This window comes from Trachemys scripta, chromosome 7, assembly GCF_013100865.1.
Source record: "Trachemys scripta elegans isolate TJP31775 chromosome 7, CAS_Tse_1.0, whole genome shotgun sequence".
In the NCBI taxonomy this organism is placed as follows: Eukaryota; Metazoa; Chordata; order Testudines; family Emydidae; genus Trachemys; species Trachemys scripta.
The window spans coordinates 45,503,750-45,526,003 of NC_048304.1; the positions used below are offsets into that span (position 1 = coordinate 45,503,750).

Here is a 22,254-nt window from a genome sequence, read left to right on the forward strand (position 1 = left end):
GCACAAGGTAAGCTGGGGTGGTGGGGGTGCGAGAAGGGCTCCGGGGAGGCGCCGCCCGTTCCCGCTGAGCACGCAGGCCCCAGCGGCTCTGGCCCGGCTCAGGTCCGGCCCGGCCCCCGCGGCGCGGCCCTGCTCCGGCTCGGCCTGGCCCCTGTGGTGCTGCTCGGGTCCAGCCCGGCCCCGGCCCGGTCGGCGCTGCTCCGGCCCGGTCCCCGCAGCGCGGCCCAGGTCCGGCTCGGCCCCAGCCCAGCCCCCGCGGCGTGGCTCCGGCCCCCGCGGCGCGGCCCTGCTCCAGCTTGGCCCGGCCCCCGCGGCGCTGCTCGGGTCCAGCGCCCCCGCGGCTCGGCTCCCGCGGCTCGGGTCCGGCCTGGCTCCCGCGGCGCGGCTCCGGGTCGGACCCAAGCCCAGCAACCCCGGCCGGAGCGCGGCTCAATTCCTGGGGGCGGGGCTTGCAGCAAGCCCCACCCCCAGGAATCGGGCCCCGCTCTTGCTAAAGCCAGCCCTGGTAATCGACTCCTTTCTTTGGCAAATCTAGTTTCAGACAGAACAGGGAAAGCTTTGTATCTGAAGCCTTGAGGACTGTGTTTAGAAAGAGTAGCTCTTTCTGGCATCCTTGGCTTATTTCCAGAGTCCTGTTATTTTAGGTCCTGTTGTTTTAGCTCCAGAGCAGTGGTCTCCAACCTTTTTACGCCAAAGATCACTTTTTGAATCTACGGGCAACCCAGGATCTACCCCGCCCCTTCCCCGAGGCCTTGCCCCTTCCCCAAAACCCCACCCCACTCACTCAGCCACCCTCATTCACTTTCACCAGGCTGGGATTTGGGGTTTGGAAGGGGGTGCAGGCTCTGGGCTGGGGGGGTTGCAGTGTGGGTGGGGCTCTGGGCTAAGCGTCTGGCAGGGGGTTGGGGTGCAGGAGGGGGTGAGGAGTGCAAGCTTTAGGAGAGAGTTTGGGTGCAGGAGGAGGCTCCAGACTGGGGCAGAGTGATGGGGTGCAGGAGGGGGTACAGGGTGCTGGCTCTGGGAGGGGGGGTCAGGGCTGGGGGTTGGGGTGCAGGAGGGAGTATGCGGTGCTGGCTCTGGGAGGCGGCTCAGGGAGGGGGTTGGGGTGCGGCCTACCGCCTGGCAGCACTTACCTCCAGTGGCTCCTGGTCGGTGGCGGGTGCAGCGAGGCTAAGGCAGGCTCCCTGCCTCTCCCGGCCCCACACCGCTCCCAGAAGGTGCCAACGCACCCCTGCAGCCCCTGAGGTGGAGGATGCGGGGGGCACGTGGCTCCGCATGCTGCCCATCTCTGCAAGCACTGCCCCCGCAGCTCTCCCGGCCAATGGGAGCTGTGGGGGCAGTGTTTGCAGGCAGGAGCAGCACACAGAGGGAGACCCCTGCGCACGCGCCCCTGGGGCCATGGGGCTGCAATGGCCGGTTCTGGGAGCGGTGTGGGGCCGAAGTAGGCAGGGAGTCTGCCTTAGCGGCAGCCACACCACACTGCCGCTGGAGATCGCGATCGACTGGGAGATCCTCTAGGATCGACGGGTTGGTGACAACTGCTCTAGAGGAGTGGGAGAAATGCTTCTGATATTCCGTTTGAGCTTTCTGTTTATACAGCACCTAGCACATTGTGAATGTTACAGGTAACAAATATAAAAACATAATAAAACAGTGCTGCATGTTCTGTAGATGGAAATGAGCCTCAGTTCAAACCAGCTCACACAAGAATTGCTGTGTAAAGAGTAAAATAATTATTTTGCGTATTGCAATGGGCCCAAATCAAAACCCTCCTCCACGCTCCCCGTCAGATAATAATACCTAGCTCCAATGTAGCATGTTTTACCCATAGATCTCAAAGCACTTTACCAAGGGGGGGTCACAAGCATTATCCCCATTTTACAGATGGGGAAACTGAGTCACAGGGAGAAGTGATTTTCCCAAGGTCATGCAGCAGGCTAGTGGCTTAGCCTGGGATAGCAGCCAGGACTCCTGGCTCCTCAACAGTGCAGCTGGAATAGCAAAGGTTTAGTTCCTTGTTCTATTTTATTGGGGGAAGTGACTCAGGCAATAGAGATGCCTGAAAGAGCAAGGGGAGAATTCACTGGAGTGGAGAGCCAGAGCAGTCTGTTATAAGTAATGGGAGGATTTAAAGCCAAGTTGCTTTCTTGTTTTGCAGTTGGTAGCTCCTCTCCTGGCCAGCTTTGGCCAGCAGGAAGGAATAGCCAAGCCAAGGAGTCTGAGCTGATCTCAGAGGAAAGCTGCGAGAAGTCATCAGAATGGATCGCACACTTGTGGGATGGAAATATCCATCTGGTGACCTCTGTGGTCTCTGAGCACAGCAGGACGTGCTGCTGGGATATCCTCCAAGGCTGGGCTGTGAGTGCCTACTCAGACATTTAGTTGGGGCCTGCGTCAGTGCTGCCCACATCAAGCTTCGGCATATACATGTGGGGCTGTTTAGAAAGCACCACCAGATTCCAAGGGCTTTACTAAACAGCAGCACACTCTCACATTCCCTTTCTCTCTCTCCACTGCTTTCATAATCACTCTTTCACTCTTGCCCACTCCTTCATTCTCATTTTCCCTCTGGAGCCTTGCACACAACTTTGCAAGTCACCTCAACCCTGACTGATGTGCCAACACCCAGACCCCAGCCTGGATCCCATCCAGAGCCCACCCCACCATCACTCACAACCCAGCCTTTACCTTGGTCCCACTGTTGCCTATTGCACAATCATGTCCCTGTCCCCTCCTCCCCCCAAAAGTGCATCCTGTGGGCCTGCCCCACCACTGGAAGTGGCCCCTCCGGTATCCAAAAGCCTTAAAAACAAAAAAGAACCCTCCTTCATGTGAACATGCTAAGAGAAATTTAACAAAAGAGCAACAGGGAGGGTGGGACTCAGGCTCCATCTGCAGTGATGCTCCCCCTGGGTTTGTGAGTTGGGGAAACATGTTTTGTCTTAGTTTTACCCACATTCCAGCTGAGATGATTCCCAGCAGTTTTGCAGGCCAGTGAGGGAGAGACCAAGCTGTTCAGAGAACTTTAAAAAACAACAACAACAAAACAACACATCCACCTAAACTGAAAGCTAGAACTGTCTTTTTAAACTGAGTTTAAATCGAGTTCCCTGACTCAGCAATGGGTGCAGCTACTAAATGGTACTTATCTTTGGAGCATATAGACAACCTGTAACTCACTCTAGCAGGATTTTTAAAAGCATGATTTAATGACTGGGTAAATTAATGATTAGATGAGGTTTCAATGTCGTCATACTGCATTCTTCAAGGCATAAGTGGTCACCTGCAGCAGTCCAGAACAAACTGCCCCTGTGCAGTTAAATGAACGGGTGGCAAGGAGCATTATAATTTTCCTCTGAATCATTGATTATTGGCCTCATCCAAGAGCAGGATACTGTACTAGGCAGGGTCATGGTCTAATCCAGCAGAGCAACTACTGTCTTCCAACATTTGTCTCTCTTTTTTAGAAAACTGATTACATCACAGCTATTGTGCTGTACTGTGATTCCGTGGTACAGAAGATCATGCAACACTGCTGATCTTCTCTTAAGGACAGGAGTGAAGGAAAATCCTGTTCTCTCCCCCATGTGGTGGGCAGCATTTCCCAGTTCAGGGAACGTGTTTGTCTAGTGTGTTCCATAGTGTCTGATATACCTTTGGCCAAACTCTCTTCGGTGCAGAAACTTTTCAAAACAGCTGTGAAGGAGCCACTGACACTCCCAGAATTCCTGCTTTCCCAGAGGACTGGGCAGTTAGGGACGATGCTAACATGTAAACTATAGGATTTGAGATTAGCTCTCTGAGAAGTTTGCAATTGATTAATGAAGCTGCAAGAAGACTAACATTTCTGCTTACATTTTACACAATCAAATAACTTATTGGGGCTCATTCTCTGTTACTTGGCACATGCTTTAATTCCATGGAGTCTTATCAAGGAGATGGCTTATTTTTCCGAAACAACACTTGAAGAGGTTTATTTTTTTCTGTGGGGTTGGAGGTTGTGTTTTTAGGGGCTGTTGATGTATCTGCTAGGACCATTTCCTGGAAAAGGGGTTGCAAACCACATGGCCCATTAGGTGGTGCTGTGATCCCAGTCTCAGCTGCATTGGTGTTGGCTACTGCTCTTAAGCAGGAAGATACAGATGTAGAGACAGAGAACCATTCTGGCTACAGGTATGGTTGCCAACCTTCCAGGATTGTCCTGGAGTCTCCAGGAATTAAAGATTATTTAATTAAAAGTTATGCCATGTGATGAAACCTCCAGGAATACATCCAACCAACACTGGCAACCCTCACTATAGGATTGTTGTTTGTTTCAGAGTCACCCTGTTTTCTGAAAAGTCTGTTCTGAAATACAGACACTATCTTTGTTTATAGGATTCTAATCTAGATACTATGGTGATGAGGGCTATTTGAACACCTGATAGTCATTAATCCGGGGCTCTCAGCCATTGTAGGTAACAACAGGGACCCCGGAGCCCTAACAATGGTGGGTGCTGGACTCTCCTCCCTCCCTATTTTGGCACAGTTATTTTTAGTAAATGTCATGGACAGGTCACAGGCTTCTGTGAATGTTTGTTTATTGCCAGTGACCTGTCTGTGACTTTTACTTAAAAATATCCAAGACAGAATCTTAGCTTTAGGGATGAGCCATTTCATGAACAGTAAGAGCCAACCCCAAACTCACGCTGCTTTTTCTTTGAGGTTTGAAAAGTTGTGTTTAATTTTGTTTAAAAGATCATTTCTGTGCCCTGCTTGTGCTCCAGGCTGCATCCAGAGGCTGGAATACTGAAATACAGTGAGGTAAGCTGCCCTTGCATGGCCAAACCAGGGAGTGCTGGAAATCTCAAGTCTGATCTGGCCAGACTTCAAGCCCAATGGCTCTTTCAGAGAGGTTCGGATGCTCTTTGGATGGGCACTGGACTTTCAGATGCTTCTCCAACCTGAGGAGGGCCAAAGGTACAGTCCCGCTCCAGTCCCTTATAGTTGAAACGGCCTGCATCTCCCCAGCTTGGAGGAATCCCCAGAGGGCATAGGGCTGGCATAGTCACTCTTACCACACCCACTTCTTGCAGCCTAGGTGTTGTGAACATGGCCAGAACATGCTGTGCACATGCTGTCCCCACTCGCAGGCTGTCCTTCTGAGGCTTGCCAGGTGGCTACTGTGACCTCCAGGGCAATCTAGCATGTGCTGTGGCTGGGATGAAGTCTGGTAGGGACCCAAAGAACAATAACCAGCGGCCACACACCCTGAATCCCTAATTATACCAAGCAGTTTTTGGCTACAGCGGAGAATCTGGGTCTTGAACCATTTTGAGGTTTGCCCTTTGTCAGAGGCTTGTCTCTTTCATCTGCACCTGCCGGTGGTGAGAGGGTTTACAGGTTACTGCTCTTGATGTGCTGGCTGCTGCTGGGCCCTGAGAACACACAGATTCCTAGATTCCAAGGCCAGAAGAGATCATTGTGATCATCTAGTCTGACCTGCATAGCACAGGCCAGAGAACTTCTCCAAAATAATCCCTAGAGCAGAGCTTTTAGAAAAACATTGTCTTGTTTTAAACATTGTCAGTGATGGAGAATTCGCCACGACTCTTGGTAAGTTGTTCCAATGTTTGTCACTCTCACCGTTAAAAATTTACGCTTTGTTTCCCGTCTGAATTTGTCTAGCTTCAACTTTTAGTCATGTTACACATTTCTCTGCTAGACTGAAGAGCCCATTATTAAATGTTTGTTCCCCATGTAGGTACTTAAAGACTACAATCAAGTCATCGCTTAACCTTCTCTTTGTTAAGCCATACAGATAGACTCAAGGCGTTCAATCACTATAAGGCAGGTTTTCTAATCCTTTAACCATTCTTGTGGCTCTTCTCTGAACCATCTCCAATTCATCAATATCCTTCTTGATTTGTGAGCCCCAGAACCAGACACAGTATTCTGGCAGCGGTTGCACCAGTGCCAAAGCCACACGTAAAATAATCTCTCTACACCTACTTGAGATTCCCCTGTTTATCTATGCCAGGATCGCCACAGTGTCACCCTGGGAGCTCTTGTTCAGCTGATTATTTACCCCCAAATCTTTTTCTAGATACATACATTTACATTTAGCCATATTAAAACACACATTGTTTGCTTATGCCCAGTTTACCAAGCAATCCAGATGGCTCAGAATCAGTAACTTGCGCTCTTCGTTATTTACCACTTCCCCAATTTTTATAATCTGCAAACTTTATCATTGATGAGTTTGTTTTCTTCCAGATCATTAATAAAAATGTTACTTAGCATAGGGCCAAGAACCAATCCCTCCAGGACCCCACTGAAAATACACCCACTCGATAGATGATTCCCCATTTATAGTTATATTTTGAGATTTATCAGTTAGCCACTTTTTAATCCATTTAATGTGTGGCATGTTAACTTTATATCGTTCTAGTTTTTTTAATCAAAATGTTGTGTGGTACTAAGTCAAAGTATGTTGTGTCAATACTATTACCTTTATCAACCAAGCTTGTAATCTCATCAAACAAAGATATCAAGTTAGTTTGACAGGATGTATTTTCCATAAACCCTTGTTGATTTGCATTAATTACTTTACCCTCCTTTAGTTCTTCTTAGTTCTATTAATCGAGTGCTCTGTCAGCCACTCCATTATCTTGCCTGGGATCATTGTCAGGCTGACAGGCCTATATTTACCTGAGCCACGCAGTTTACCCTTTTCAAAAATTGGCACAACTTTAGCTTTCTTATTGAAAATCAACATTAATCGTCCAGCGAGCTCCTCAGTCAGGTCTTTTAAAACTCTTGGATGCAAGTTATCTGGCCCCACAGATTTCAAAATGTTTAGATCACCCACCTTGTCTTTTTAAAATGTCTATCTGTAGTAGCTTCTGTGTGTGATTGACAAGCTGTGATCACCCGAGCTGCATTCAGAAGGAGCTAGAATAGCACGAGCCAGTTGCTGAATTTTTAATTAGTTGTTTATTAATTTCTTTCATGCCATTCTATTAGCTCTTGACTTGTTCTTCTACGTAAATGACAACATATCAACAATATTGGCTTACAAAAATAATGTGTACCTGAAAAGATGGGGACCAAAACACATGCTATCCCAATCAAGTAAGTGTCAGGTAACTAAAGGTCTGGTTAAAGAATGCTAAACATCAGTGTTTGTAATGAGACAGGGCCCCTGTCCCATTTAAATGCCTAGCTTGCAGTTCCATCCTGATAACTGCTAGTTCTGAGCCTTTTTTTAAAAGTCAGTCTTTTTCTGAGTGGCAGTTTGTTTTTCAGTTCAGCACATATTGCTGTGTTTCAGTGCTCAGACAAGTAATATGCTGGAGAAAAGATTGTGGCTTTAAGCCATTACCCACTGGCAGCAGCTCCCTGACATGAGCAACTTGTGCCTGAGTGGGCCTTGCTACAGCCAGTAAGAAAGTGTAGCTTGCACTCCCCGACCCCACCAGATGGTGCAGAAGGGAGGCATGGCCATTGGCCCTTCTTTGTTTCTGTTGTGAAATTCAACTCTGCTATCTGCCCTAGACTTGACAGACTTCAGGTGGCGAGATCAAGGTGAGAGGGATGATGGTTAGCGTGCTAGCCTGGCACTCAGCAAATCTGGGTTCAGTTGCTTGCTATTCCAGAGACTTCCTGTGTGACCTTGGGTAAGTCACTTAACCTTTTTGTGCCACAATGTCCCCATCTATACTGTGGGGATAATAGCTCTGCCCTGCCATACAGGGATATTGTGAGGGTAAATACATTAAAGATTGGAAAGCGGTCAGTTACTACGATAACAAGGGGCACATAAGTACCGTATATAGACAGACCGAAAGGGCCATGACCATACCTTTTAACCACCCTCCCTTACTGCTCGTCCTTACAGGGCTGGGCATAATCTACCCCTCATTAAAGAAATGTCTCCTGTGCTGCCCAGTGCATGCCCAGCTGCAGAGATGGGGTCATGAATGGTACATCATTATTGCTGTGCTAATTCCAAGAAATGTTTGTATGCCAATGCAAAACCAAAGGATGTGGGAGCAAGTTGTCTTGTCACCACTTGCTTTTCTAAAACAATTATCTTTCTGTAAGTGCATGAGAACACAACATGCAGACATAAACCAGCCTACTGCCGAGTGCTGAGAAAGTTGAGCCTACATCCTGTTCTCAAAAACAGTGGTGTTTTTACAGTACATAAGCCGGTTTGTCTAATATCTCATTGGTATAAATAACAGTTGAGAGAAGTGCTGGTACACAGTGTGGTCTGTCTAGCACGCGTGTGTGGTTATAGTCAGAAAAGTAACAATGTTAAAGTGGTACCTTCTGACTCTGAGTGTCTCCCTGCTTACCTACAAAAACGGTGCCTTTTGTTGCCCATGCAGCCCAGTGATGGGACAGTGAGCTAGTTTCTATTCTGCCTCATACATTGTAATCAACAAAAGCATCAGCTGAATGCCAGTTCCACAATCTGCATTATTGGTGAGGATATAAGAGACAGACAGACAACCCGGGGGATTGTCAAATCCCAGGTTTGGATCTGCCCCGCTGTCAATTAGAATATCTGTCACCTGACTTATATGCAGGAGATTAGATCTGGCATAAGCAAATAAATATACAGCCACATACAGGCGTTCATGTGCATTTTACAGTGTGTAAATACTGTCACGAAGGTTTGATGCCTCATTATGGTGTGGTCTAGAATAGTGCCTGAAGGTTCCAATCAAGAGCAGGTCCCAGCTGCGCTAGGCACTGTACGAACATGTAATTAGAGGTGATCCCTGACCTAAAGAGTTGTACAATCTAAATAGATAAGACAAACAAAGAGTGGGATGGCACTGCAAAGGGAAGTGACTTGCCCAAAGTCACCCAAGAGGTTTGCGGCTTGGAACAGAGCACTGCCAATCTAATGTCCTACCTCCTGGATCACCTTCTATGGTATTTTCAAGTCCTTTGTTAAAGCAGTGCATCCGGGTATTCCTTGCCATTTGTCATCCGGGAGCTGCTATTCTGGGAGGATGATAGTGCTGTGGAAGCAGAAGAATCTCATTCTTACTCCTCTTTATTTAGGGAAAATGGGAGAATTTATCACTCAAAGACACGTCGAGTATCATTGCATCACTTACTCTCAGTATTTGTCATAAGAATGCCTTTCGCAGCATGGATTGCTATGAGAGCCACTGCCAAATACCCCGGATCTAAACAGACAAAAATGGGAAGAGCAGGCTTCATCATTTAGTCATATGATAGAAGGGGAAAGGAACTGATGATAAGAACAAGGCACATGGACAGAATGGAGAAGGCCAAGCCACTTTAGGAAATGCTGGCTGATGTGATGTTTTAGGGGTTTGAAAGAGGTATCCCCCTCTAATTTATTTAGGGTTGCCAACCCTCCAGGACTATCATGTGATGAAACCCCCAGGAATATGTCCAACCAAAATTGGCAACCTTAGAATGTATTCCTTCTCTGCTTCCCAGAGATGACAGAGGGAGGGCTCTGGGTCCCACAAACTGCAGACCACATATTGTAGATGAGTGTCCCACCCCATTAACCCCTCCTGGGGAAGGGTGTGCAAAGGAGGGAACCAGTCCCCTTATCCTGTTAGACTGGCAGCTTGGCCTAGGTTTTAAACAGGGAGAGAGCCCTATGGCAGACAGCGCAACATCATGGGGTTTGGTATCTGCTACTCCCCTGGAATCGGCGAAGGCATGGGAGCACTGTTTAAAGTATGTGTTTCATTTCTGTAAGCAGCGATTGCATTGTCGGCATTGGTTCTTGGCAGGCTGTATGGGACTCAGTGGGTAACCTTTCCTCACTAGGGACCACCCTGTACTTAGTGATGTGGTGTCTTGAGCAATCTCTTCCTGGCAGACTGCTATGATTACTAAGTGTTATGCAAACATACCTGTCCTTAGGTTACTTTGTTTCCTCCCTCTACACTCCCTTTGTCAGTTTCTGCACCACTTGTGTCTTGTGTAAAAGCTATATTGTGAGCTTTCTGGGGCACAGACTCTCTGTGTGGTGGTTTGTTTGCATCATGCCTAGTACGATGGGGCCTCATGCCTCAGGCTCAGCCATCAGAGAAATAGTAAATAATGATAACCAACAGAAGACCGGCTTCTCTGCTGTAGCTTCTCTGTCTGTTACAGAGGTTTGTCTGAGTGCCATTAACAAGACTGTTGGCGTTGTTGCCTCACTCTGGTGTATAGAGACGTTTGCAGAAATTGCAACATTTCCAGCTGTCATTTGGGTTATGGTTAATTAGTGATGTTTGCATGGTGCCTTTGATTTTCCAGGACCAAATTCAGAGCGGGTGTAAGTGGGTACAACTCCATTGCCTTCAGTGGAGCTGCATCCTCCTACTCCACATTTGAATTTGGCCCCCAGCAGGATGACATAACCACCCTGCTATTGTTTTTGAACATGTCTGGTGACTTGTCACAACTGACCTCTCAGACATTCTCTCTCCTTTCCACACTCTCTATGCTTATCTAGACACGGCTTCTTTTCTCTCCCTTTGGACAGCCTGTTTCCTGCTGCTGCTGTAAGACCCTTCTCTGTGGCTCCTGACATCTGGAATTGCCTTCCTAGCTCTCTCCTCTTTGTTCCCCTTCCATCTTTCTTCAAGTTTCCAGAAGAGACTTGTCATTTCTCCCTTGCCAGTATCTCCTCTTGTATCTCCCCTGCTCTCACTGTTTATGATTGGACTGGATAAGTGTATCATTTAACCCTAGATAATTTGAAAAGCTTTTGTACGAAAAGCTCTACCAAAGAAAGCATTGCATTGCTCTTGATGTGGTTATGCTAGGGATGGGGCTTCCTGGGATTGGAGCTGTGCTGCTAACAGTTTACCAGCACTCATGCTCTTCATGCTCAGACATAGCAGATTAAGATCATACCTTGCTTGAATGAGATCTCTTCCATCCATCCACGTGGGCAGGATTACTCAGGCTGCGAACAGGTGTTGTGCTTTTGTGTTTGTGTGTTTGTTTACTTGTACCAGCAAAATCCAGTTTTCATTCCAGTAGTGCCTTAAGCTGTGTGATTCTGTAACTTGTGCAATTTAAGGCACTGCTTGAGCGTGTGGTATGTGTTGGTCGGTAATGGCAATGCCAGGAGAACAGAGGTGACTGTCCCAGAGCATGTCCCTCTGTTTGGACTGACTGTGATAATGGGTAGAAGCCAATGTGGCAGAAAGGGGGAGAGTAGACTCCTTCTCTTTGGAAAAGGTTGCCTTCTTCCCAGCCAAGGCTTGCGGCAATAGTAAGTTCTTCCCTCTTTTACAAGGGGAGAACCAGGGATAAGGGGTGGGTTAAAAGGGCAAGCACCTCTAGCGACACAACATCCTCTAGTTCCTCGTTCAAGACTGGAACTCAAGACCTTCTCTGATCCTACAGTTTGAGCTGCTGGTCTCCAGGCTGTGCACTGGTAGATGCTGCATTTTGCCTATGTATTTACCATTGCTCATAGCCTATATCTAATGTCCCAGACAGAAGCAGGACAGGTGGAAATCATCAGGGAGAGAGGTACTGTCTGTGTGCTGATGAGGAGGAGGGACTCCTGCCCACCCCTGAAGAGGATAGGTCTGTTTTGCAGAGGTGTGTGTGGGCATTTAACATTTTAGTTTCAGGCACATGACACAGATGAAATGTGCCGTCTCCCACACAAAGGGTGTGACCTTTCCTGTGTAAAGGGAGCTCAGAGTTGCTGCTGCTTTGATGGTGGTTGGGAGAACAGAGAAGGCTGCTGGTTTGCCTGCAGGGGAGAAAGGCAGAATAAAACTGTGATGGGATAGTCTGCCCCTTACGGGTGGTGGAGCCTAATGGTCAGCCCACCCCATCATGTGCTATGGCCCTTTAAGAGGCTGGATGATTCGACTACATAATAAAGAGCTGGGAAATATTGGGAGAGAGGAAGTGGTCCCGGGAGTAAGAAGTGTTCGGAAGAAAAATTCTGTTCCTGCTTCTTTAAGGAGCTGGAGCCAGTAGCCTTGCAGAGAGCATGGGGCAAGGTTCTCCTCTCCCCCAACCAACTGGGGATGAGCTGGGAGACAGGGACCACCATAAATGCTGCCTCCTTCGTAGTGAGGCAGACACCAGCAGGAGAAGATGGGCCTGCTGTGCACCCTGAGGACTAATGAGGGAAGAAAGGGCTAGCTAGAGAGAAGCTGGCTAAAGCCCTACAGTGGGCGAAATAACAGTACAGCTCCAGAAGGTGAGCTGGAGATTTGTGGTTTAAGGAGGGGGATAATAATTGCCCCGCTCCAGGAGGGCTGGGACTCCTGCCTGAAGGAGAGACAGAGGGCTGGGAACAGAGCTCAGAGGGCAGGCTTCCGAGGAGCCCTGAAAGCCACAAGGACCTTTTGGTTATTTGGGACTTTCCAGGACTGTTTTGTATGGGGTTTTGTAATAAACCAGCCCCAAGGAGGGTAATATCAAGAGGGCCCAAAGTGGAGTTATTGGCTTCCTGTGAGGAGAAATGTTGGCAGGGCTCACCTGCAGGGCCATGCCTGACTGAAAGAGGATACACCGGGTGACCTCCCCAGCGTCACAAAAACCTACCCTCATCAATGGCTACAAATTACTCCAGCTGCTGCTAATGTGGGGGTAACTTTAGTGCTTGTGAAAGAGTGAAACTCTCAGTGCTGGTTTGAGACGGACATAGTGCCACACAGCTTTGCCACTGCAGCTCCATCTTGACTAGCATCTCCAACTGCTGCTCTAGTCCTGGGATCTTCCCCCCACCCCCACCATAAAGCTCTGCTAATGCACTTCAGTCCTGACCTGTAGGTTCCCTGCTAGTCCAGTCCTTGCCCTCTCACCCTCCTCTATCTGCTCTGCTAATTCACTTCTACCTGCGCTGTAACAACCCTTGGTATTCAAGTCTTGGATCCCTACATAAATACCTCAGTCCTGATCCTCAGCATCACTTATTAGTTCCTGTCATGTGTCCTTAGAAACGTTCGGCCAGTGCTCCTCACTGCTAACCAGTGTCATTCTAGCTCCTGGGCTCCTCCAGCAAAGGCACTGAGAATTGTGCCACAGAGGGTTTGTGATATGAACATACCGGACCTAGACAACCAGTCAGATTTTCATTTCTGGTCTGAGTCAGGATGTAAGCCAGGATTCTAGTGAAGGGCTAGTGCACTCACCCACTGCATCAGTCGTATCTTTCCTCTGTCCTCCACAATGTGTTTTAGTGATGCTTGTAATGTCTCATGTCTGCCCTGGCATTGGTTCCTGTGAGATAAACTCTTCTTATTCTGGGGCAGAAGCATGCTGTTCAGATTCTTTGTGCCCCTAACTTGGAGAGGGGACTGCATGCTCTCACCCCCCCAGGTATGTTTCATAATCATGGTATCTCAGAACTCAGGAAGGTAGAAAACTTAGAAGACTCTGTCCCTCTTTTTCCAGGCCACTTACAGGTACTGCCCAAACAAGCAAGACAAATGCGTTCCAGAAAATGAAATACAAGGGCGGCCAGAAAGTTGGGGATGCCACACACGGTTTGGAAGCTTCAGTAATTGATAGACCAAAGATTTTCCTTTCCCATCATGCCTTGGGGTGAATGTGTTGTAATTTGATGCTTGGCTATTGGGTCACTTATTTGCTGCTGATCTGGTGGGAGCTCTTTATGAAGTTACCTTTCAGTGATTATCACTTTTATTCAAGAAACGCCCAGGACTGGAATAGCTGGTGGAACAGCAGGTCTGGACTGAGGTGCATTGGCACCAAGACTAAAATAGCACAGGGCTGCAGGTGCTTTGACAGTGCTATGCTATGGCTCAGGACTGGGATGGCAGCAGGATTGGGCAGACTAGGATTTTGTAAAACCATTCCATTTCTCGTCTCCTTTTGCATAATACATTGCAGCACACCAGTATTTTAAAGCTATAAAGAATCTTGGGTAAAGCTTGCATTGTGCCTGCTTGTGCTGGCCTGGCCTTATCCAGCCAGGTTTGCCAGTTTCTCAATGCTATAAATATTTGAAAAGCTTTTTCAATGGTACCAGCATAGGGGACTCTATTGTGCTAGAGAGAGGGCTGATTCATCAGGCAAAGACCTGCAACAAGGAGGAATGGAAATGCCAACAGCTAGACAGGAATGAGCCCCAGTTAAAGACCTGGTAACAGCAAGACCTGGCACATAGGAGGAGGAAAAAGATAGCAGCATTTGAGTCAAGGCTAGTGTATTCTTATAACATAAAAACCTGATTCCACTGCCACCAGGGAGACGTGCATGGGAGGAGCCAGCCTATAGGAGCAGCTGCTGAACCTATGCTAATAAAATAGCCAAGGACCTGTTTCCAGGAGTGTGCTCAACCAGATTCACTTTCCACAAAACAGCATATGTTCTTTGTTGCCTTTTTCATGAGCGCAAATTGGGGTTTGGATAATATAAGAATTTTTTTCTCCCCAGACCTTTGTTCAGAATTTAACCACATCCAAAAAGGAAAATATTTTCACTTGTCTTTAAACTACAGTAGATTGCACTTAGTAGCAGCCTTTCAGTTCCCAGCAGAAAGTTGCTATTATTGAAGAGTTGCCAATAAGTGAAAGTTATGTTTGTGGGGCTGCAGCCAGGGAAGAAAGCCCTGGGACGTGTTTGGTCTGCACGTCCTAGCATTTCTTGTCCTGGTGGCAGCCCCACAAACCTGCCTCCTGCTGGGACCTTTCTTCCAAAAAATCTTTGTGAATCCCATTAACATTAGATTCAGTGGGACGGGATAAGTTCCTGGTAAAAGTTGCTAATATTGGAACTGCTGTTAAGCAGCATCCACTGTAGGTATGTGTTTGTTTATTGCACCATTTTTCTTTGGGTTTTGGCTAAAAGCAGAAGTTTCAAACATCAGTAGAAAACCAATTCTCAGAGGTTAAGTGCAGAGGACATGGGACTGAAATTCAGGAAACCTGGGGTAAAACTCTGGCTCCAATGTAGTCAATGGGAATTTTGTCACTGTGATAGATTGACACCCTCCACCCCCATACATGCTCTTACATCACTGACTTCAATGGGGCCGGGATTCACCCCTGGTTTCTGTTCTGTTCTGGTGCTGATCTGCAGCGTGACATTGGGAATGTCACTCTACCTCTCTGTGCCCCCATTTCCCCATCTATAATGGTTTAGGAGACTGATACCCACCTTTGTGAAGCATTTTGAAATCTGTGGATGAAAGGTGGTGTACTATAAATGCTGGGAGCAAAATTAGAGGGGCTGGGAATGTTACGAGAGCCTGTTGGCATGCGATTGCAGACCTAAGATGCCTAGATGTGGTTCAGCTAAACACCCACACTTGGGGTTCCAGTGGAATCTTCAAACTTTTTGCAGTTTGCCCTATTTTCACCATTCCTCAGTGGCAACCTCCTGTAGTGAAACAAAGTATGATGATAAAAGGGGAAAGTGAGGATGTAAAAGAGCATGTGTTAGAGATTCCTGAGAAGAGAGGCTAAGCCCTTCGCAAAAACCCACACGTTGGCTGAAAGCAGAAGCTTGGCTGAAAGAATCATCTGGGGAGGTTTTGGGGTTTGTGGGCAATTGAAAAAATTGTTCCTTGAAGTTTTCTTTCTGCACAATGTTCTACCTCAGCTTGGGCTTAGGAACACTGTGACGGGGTTCCTGGCGTGCAACCTGGACTGTGGCGCCACCGAGCCCTCTATCCCACCAATCTGGGCTGCCTCTCACACTGTGATGCTGTTGCCAAGCTACAAATCTCTGACAGGTGCTGCACTTTCACAGCCAGCCACAGGCAGGGACACACCCAACTGAGTTGCATGCATGCTTCTCCCAGCCACTCATGAACCAACAATAGAGAGGCTCCAGGCACTTCTCCACAGTCTTGCACCCCAGAACTGTACTGTTTTGCACTGGTCAGAAGCCTGACCAGTGTAAGTTCATTACCCAGTCTGCCCCTCCTTCGATGTAGAGTGGACACACACTAGCCTTTGCACTTCAACCAAAACACGCTGTTTTAGGTAAAATATAACACAGATTTACTAACTACAGAAAGTTAGATTTTAACTGATTATAGCATAGAAATCCAAGTTGGTTACCTAAAAAATAAAAGTAAATCCACAGTCTGAGTTCTATAAACTAAACAGGATTTGAATCAAGCAGTGTGTCACCCTGATAGATGGTACAAACAGGTCACTGATCTTCAATACACAGGCTGGAACTGCCTTCCAGCCCGGGACCACCCTCTCCAGTTCAGTCTTTGTCCTCCAGATGTGTTTCTAAGTGTTGTGTTGTGGGGGGAGTGAGGCCAAGTCATGATGTCGTTTCCCCTCTTTATAATTTCTTCCAGTTTGTTGGAAAGATGTTTTGCTATGAGGTCAAGCAGTCTCCATTGTCTACGTGCTCTCCCTGAGAAGTTTCCATTGTAGACAGTTCCTGGGATAGTGGATTCTCTTTAATGGGCCATCAGCACATCTGGCTACTCTATTGTTGTACCTGAAAGGCTGGATGTGGGTGTTCCCAACCTCACAACATATTTCAGTAACATATGCAGCAATATTTTAACCTCACATACAATGATAGCACATACAATCCAACAGGATATTAATGTTCAACAAATCAAGACTTTTAAAATGATACCTCACAAGACATACTGCATACAAAACATCATAATTATATGACAGTGTTGAATATGGGGGTTCCTGGGTGGAGCTTTGAGTGCCACAAACCTTCTCCTGTAGGATAATCTGAACCTTTAGATGACAGAAAATGGAAGGCTAATGTGAACAGCCAAGCCAGAAAAACTAGCTCCCAGTACAAAAAGGTAAAGAGGTGTTTCTGAGAATGCAGACAAATTTGTTAGGAGACAGAATTAGCTCAGAAATAGATGGGTTGCAAGAAGGAAGCACTGTCCCCATATGTGACTGGGAGAAGAACATGGGGAGTGGAGGAAGAAACAGTATATGGAGCAGGTGGCTGCCTCAGTTCCCCATGACAAATTTTAGTGTCCAGGACAAATACTTTGCTGCCCGTTCCCTCCAAGTATCTAGTACAAAATACTGCAGAGTGCTGAGTGCCTCTCATCTCCCATTGAAGTCAACTGGAGTTGAGGATGCTCAGCACCTCACAGGAGGAGCCTCTTGATGGGTGGGTGGGATTCTGACCCCGAAGATTGTAAACGGATGGGCAACCAAGAGTTGACCCAGAGGGTGTCAGGAGCATCTCAAGGGAGGCTGGAGAAAAAAGTTGCTCATCTGGCAACAATCTGCTTTTCTCTTGGTTCCTGCTAAAATGTCCATTATGCAGCTCTGCTTAATTTTCACTTCCTTGCGTGCTTTCTCTGTGACTCATGAGCAGACACAAGGTATTTGGTCTCATGCCTGATGCTGGCTTGGCCGTAAGACAAATTGCATAAGCAAAGCAGCTTAAAAGTTGCCATTAATGGTTGATACAAGCCAGAGGGAAAGATGCTAAGGGATAAAGTGACTAGGAAAAATTCCACACCTCCCAGGAGGCTTGGGTGGAACCCAAGAATTCTGGTAATAACTTTTCAGGGGGAAGGGTAATCTGGCCTGGTCAGTCTTGCTTTTTGCCACCTCCCTGAGTCATACTGTCTCCATGTTTTCAAAAGCTCTTTCTATTAGAAGCAGAAATTTCATTGGGAGGGAATCCTGGGGGCTGAGCCCAGCATGATCTGATAGAGGCTCCGCCAGTTAACAAACTGCTCTCCTCTTCAACCAAAGGTCCATCTCCCTTACCCCCACTCCCAGGAAGCACACACTTTAGGGCCCAGAGACCTTGGAGCACTTTTCCCTGTTGGAGTGAAGTTCACTCTCAAGGCAGATATCGATTTGATCCTTTGGTTTCTCTACAATTCTTTCCCCTCCATCATATTACTGTGGTTGTGCATGAGTGACGTGGGGAAGCTAGACATTGGTGAGGAGCTCCGGTACCTTCCAGAGCATTGCTTGCCCCTGCTGGCTGCCTCTTTGTAGTACCCTCTCCAGCTGTCAGGCTTTTAGAAACATTCTCCTGTGTTTCTCTGTGATCTCCCCAGTGCCCTCTTCTGCATACTGTAAAGGGAAAGACACAGAACTGAAGCCTAAGTCTCATTTTACGCACACAAAGATGAGCAAGGAGCCAATGAGCACAGCCTATTGAGAGCAGTCGTCACAGCCCTGCATCTCACAGCCCTGTCACCAGCACTTGAAGGCCAGCAGTATTAACAGTTACTGAAAGACAAGGAGTGTTCCTCACCAGCTGGAGACTGTCAACTCTAACAGCTCTGAATTTGTCAAGAGAGAATAATTCCCACAACATTATCTCACCTTTGTAGTGTAAGCATTCTAGATACCAAGATGCCAAGATATGGAGTCTGGGTGCATTTCTGTCTGCTTGCAAGACGTTCACAGATGAGATTCATGTGTGGTGGGCCTGGATCTGTAATCCTTGGGTAGCAGGGATTTCATTTTAGCTTCATTTGAAAGGTGCTAACAGTTTGCTCTCTTTCAGAATTATTTAATTTTGTTTGCCTCTGTATCAGAAGATACTGCCCCCTCATCCACTTGGCCAAATGGTGCCTATTACCCCGTTCCAGTGTAGTTTAGAAAACCTGCCTGAGCAGCAGTGAGTTTACATGCCATAAGAAAGATCAAGATCCTCTCTTTAAGTGAATGGGAGCAGAGAATCTACTCAATACTTCGAATAGAGAACATTTTCCTCATAGGTAAGAAAAAGTAACCTAGAGGAATTCTCTCTTTCCTAAGAGCTTCTACAAACTTTCACAATGTAGTCGGTACAGCGTCTACCAAGGAGTAGCGAAATCACACTTCTTTAGTGCTCTATCCACTTAACCTTTCTATTTCTTTCTCTTCCTTTGCTGCTCTACTCTCTCTGACAGCTTAAGTTAAACCAGTTTGAGTATCTTATATTGAAGTACTGATTCAACCAAATTGGATTGTAAACTCTATTAGTTAAATTGTTGAACTTCTGTATGTAGACAAACCCTTACGTATCTTCCTGGCACCTGCTTCAGTAGCCCAGCAAATAGCAATGGTGAAGACAGAAGGCCCAATTCTCAGTTGTCCTACACTTCGTGTAGCTATTTACACCCAATCAGAATGGTTGTTTTTCACATCCCCTTTGCCCTGCCCCTTGGGCAGTTCTTTACATCTGTGCAATGGAGAAGCAGGCACAGAGTCATTAGTATGGCACCTGCTCCACTTGTCTGTTGTGTTAGTGTCGGTTGTCTTTGGCTATGTATATGCCACTCTTTGCCCTTCCAGTATATTGAGTGGTGTTGTTTTTTAGTTTGCACTTAGCTGATGTTTCCGCTTCTGTATTCACTCCTTATAAAGGTTTAGAAACGGCTTCAGAGTAATCTACAAAGGTCAGAATGTATGTTTGCTCTGAAAACCTGACCCTGCTTCCATTTAAGTAATTGGCAACACTCGATTTCAGTGGTGCGCAGGATCCAGCCAATAGGCAGTACTTTGAGAGGAAACTTTAAGTGAGCTTTAAGAAAAAATATCATTCCCTTTTTATTTTTCCTAAGCCCCGTGCCCACTTTTGCGCATAAGTTCCTGCAGAGTGCCTGAGCACCATGCAGCTGCTTTTCACGCGTGCTGAGCTTCCACAATTACAAGTCTGCTACTACTTGAAGTCAGTGGAAGTTGCACATGCTCAGCAATCCTGTAACTCATGCTCAGTAGAGCTCAGATTGGGCACCAAACACAACAATTCCCCCAAATCATAGCTACTTGGAAAATATCTCAATGGTCTTATCCAAAGTCAATGTCAGAGCCAGGAATAAAACTCGCATCTTCTGGCCACTGATCGTGTGCTTTAGCCGCAGGACCAGACTTCATCTGAGACAGAGCAATGGGCTTAGCTAGATCTCCTATTAACACGTTCTTGTGTGGCTTTGTTTTCCCACTTTAGGTTGATGAAATAGTCACAAAAATGGTAACTTCTCCTTTGTGGTGCCCAGGGTTCCTCAGATGCTCAGTGCAGAGTAGGCTAATGCAGGCAAGTGGCAACACAATCAATTACAGGACCACGTTCACCAGAGCTGTCCCAGTGACATGATGGCATGGTGTCAGCCCTCACCCCCAAGCTGTTGGAAGAATAGGTGTTCCTGGAGCTACCTGGTCAGTTTTCTCCAATAAAAGGAAACTGGGAGCTATTTGGTAAGTAGCCAAGATGTTCATGTTGAAAGAAATAAGGAGGTTTTTTAAATCAACAAATGAGTTTTCCCACACACAAGTGCAGTCTTACCCCCTCAGGATGCGGCATGAGACAACACCCTAGCCTATGAAGGTAAGACTAAATTCCTCTCCTTCTCACGCCTTGAGAGAGTATGACCCTCTCCTAGTTTCAGTTGGAGCTTTACTTGTAGAACAGTCAAGGGGAAGCCCTGTGTTGAGTAACCCCAAAGAGAGAATTCCTCTCTTCACCCAGGAGAGGCTGTCCCCCCAGGTGGTGCTGGGCAATCACTGATAGACAGGACATGAGAAGCCAGATTTGAATGCACATTGATTTGAGAGAACCCCTCTTTCCATTCTATCATTCTAACACCCTTTGCATTTGCTGAATGTCACCTCTGTCAGCCCTAGCAGCTGAGGCCACTTTCAGAGGGAGATCACTACAGTGTGATTGCTTGCAGAGAGCCAGGCACCCTGCTGTCCTGGAGAAAAGGTTATGGCTGAAAAGGACCTCTGCCATCATCAGGAAGGCACGAGACGCTTTGTGCCTCTCCTCCTTTCTCTCCTTCCTTGCAGAACTCAAAGGACTAGCGGACTGGATCTTGCAGCCTTTCCTGAAAGATGAGCCAGCCACAACAGGTTATAAATACCCCTTTTATTGCTCCTGCAGGGGAGGGAACACAGCAACACCCAAACCCAATCCCTTTAGCTTGGCTCAGCATCAAGTGACATGATGCTATCCTTTAGTCATTTCACCTTTTGCTCGCAACAGAGGGCCAGATTCCACCATGGCTAGGAGCAGAGTCTGGCCTGGAGGGGCAGATTCTGCCCATAGCTTGCTGGATGTGGAGGGATGGTTGGTAGCAGAATCAGTTCAATCAGGACCCCCGGAACGCTCACAGCATAGGGTGTCTGATTGGACTCAAGAGGTGGACAGAATAGACCAAGGGGGTGGGAGTGTGAGCTGACAAAATGAACTGAGTAAGGGGTGCTAGGCCCACTAAGGTTACCCTGCTCTTCTCATGGATTGGAGGAAACCTGACAACCACCATCCCCAGCAGAGTCCCAGTGCCCAGACAAGATACTTGCACTGGATTTGACCCTGAGTGTCCTCTTACCCCTGTGTCTGGCTCGCCAAAGGACTGACTGGAGAAGCTGTCTTACCGCAGAGGCACACTGGTGATTGGTGTTAGGAGACCTGTGACGAGGATGGATGCCCCTGCTGGCAACAGGCATGTCCCAAAAATGACCAGATTTCCTTTTAATATCTTAGGGCAAGTGAAGCTAGGATCACAGGCTTCTCACTGCACTAAAATTATACTGACAAATAGATGCACAGTGGAAGGGGGGGATGTGGCGGTGGAGACCAGGAAGGGATTGGGTTTGGAGCTGAGGGCGGTGCCTGGCAATGGAGAGGAGATCAGGCACAGCAGAAGTCAACGAAAACAATGTAAGCTTCTGAGATAAACCCCACAAGTCAGGAAATAGAGTCAGGGCTGCCACTCTGTCTTTAACCCTTCCCGTGCTGCCAATGTACATGGAGTGAAATCCTAGCCACCATTGAAATCAGTGGGAGTTTTTCCATTTATTTCAAGAGGCCAGAATTTCACCCATGGCAGGTATCATCCCGCACTCAGATCTTCGCTGTGTAGACAACACAATGCAGCCTTTTGTAGCTCACTGCCAGATGAGGGCCTCACTGGACACATTTCTTCACAGCCAAATGTGATCAAGTTTCCAATTCTCTGTTCTGCACCCAACCCCACCATTTCCCTCATATGCTTATTATCTGCCCTTCTCTTTTACACTACCTTTCGAGTCCCCATTCTGGCTCTACTTCTTGAGCCATAGCAGAAATTGGGCTATTGCTACTGCCACTTCTCCAGTCTGCACTAGGTTATCTTTCTTACCCATTTATTAATTCTGGATTTCCATGTGAGACAATGGTCTGTTGTTGTTATTTAATATTTACATTCGAGGAGAGCCTAGAGGCCCTGATCCCTTTGTGCACAAAGACATATGAAGACATTGGCTCTGCCCTGAAGAGTTTCCAATCTAAGAGGTGTGGGGGAGAAGAACACAATAAAATAAAACCCAATTTTTTATCTAA

The 22,254-nt window shown here is 47.2% G+C and overlaps 1 long non-coding RNA gene across 1 annotated transcript in view; it reads left to right on the forward strand.

The window, feature by feature from the left end:
• Positions 1-1,190: 1,190 nt before the first annotated feature.
• Positions 1,191-22,254, forward strand: part of LOC117879905 — an 80,477-nt gene continuing 59,413 nt past the window's right edge. The window contains exon 1 of the long non-coding RNA XR_004646415.1: positions 1,191-2,358. This is a non-coding gene — a long non-coding RNA (uncharacterized LOC117879905). The remainder of the gene's footprint in view (positions 2,359-22,254) is intronic.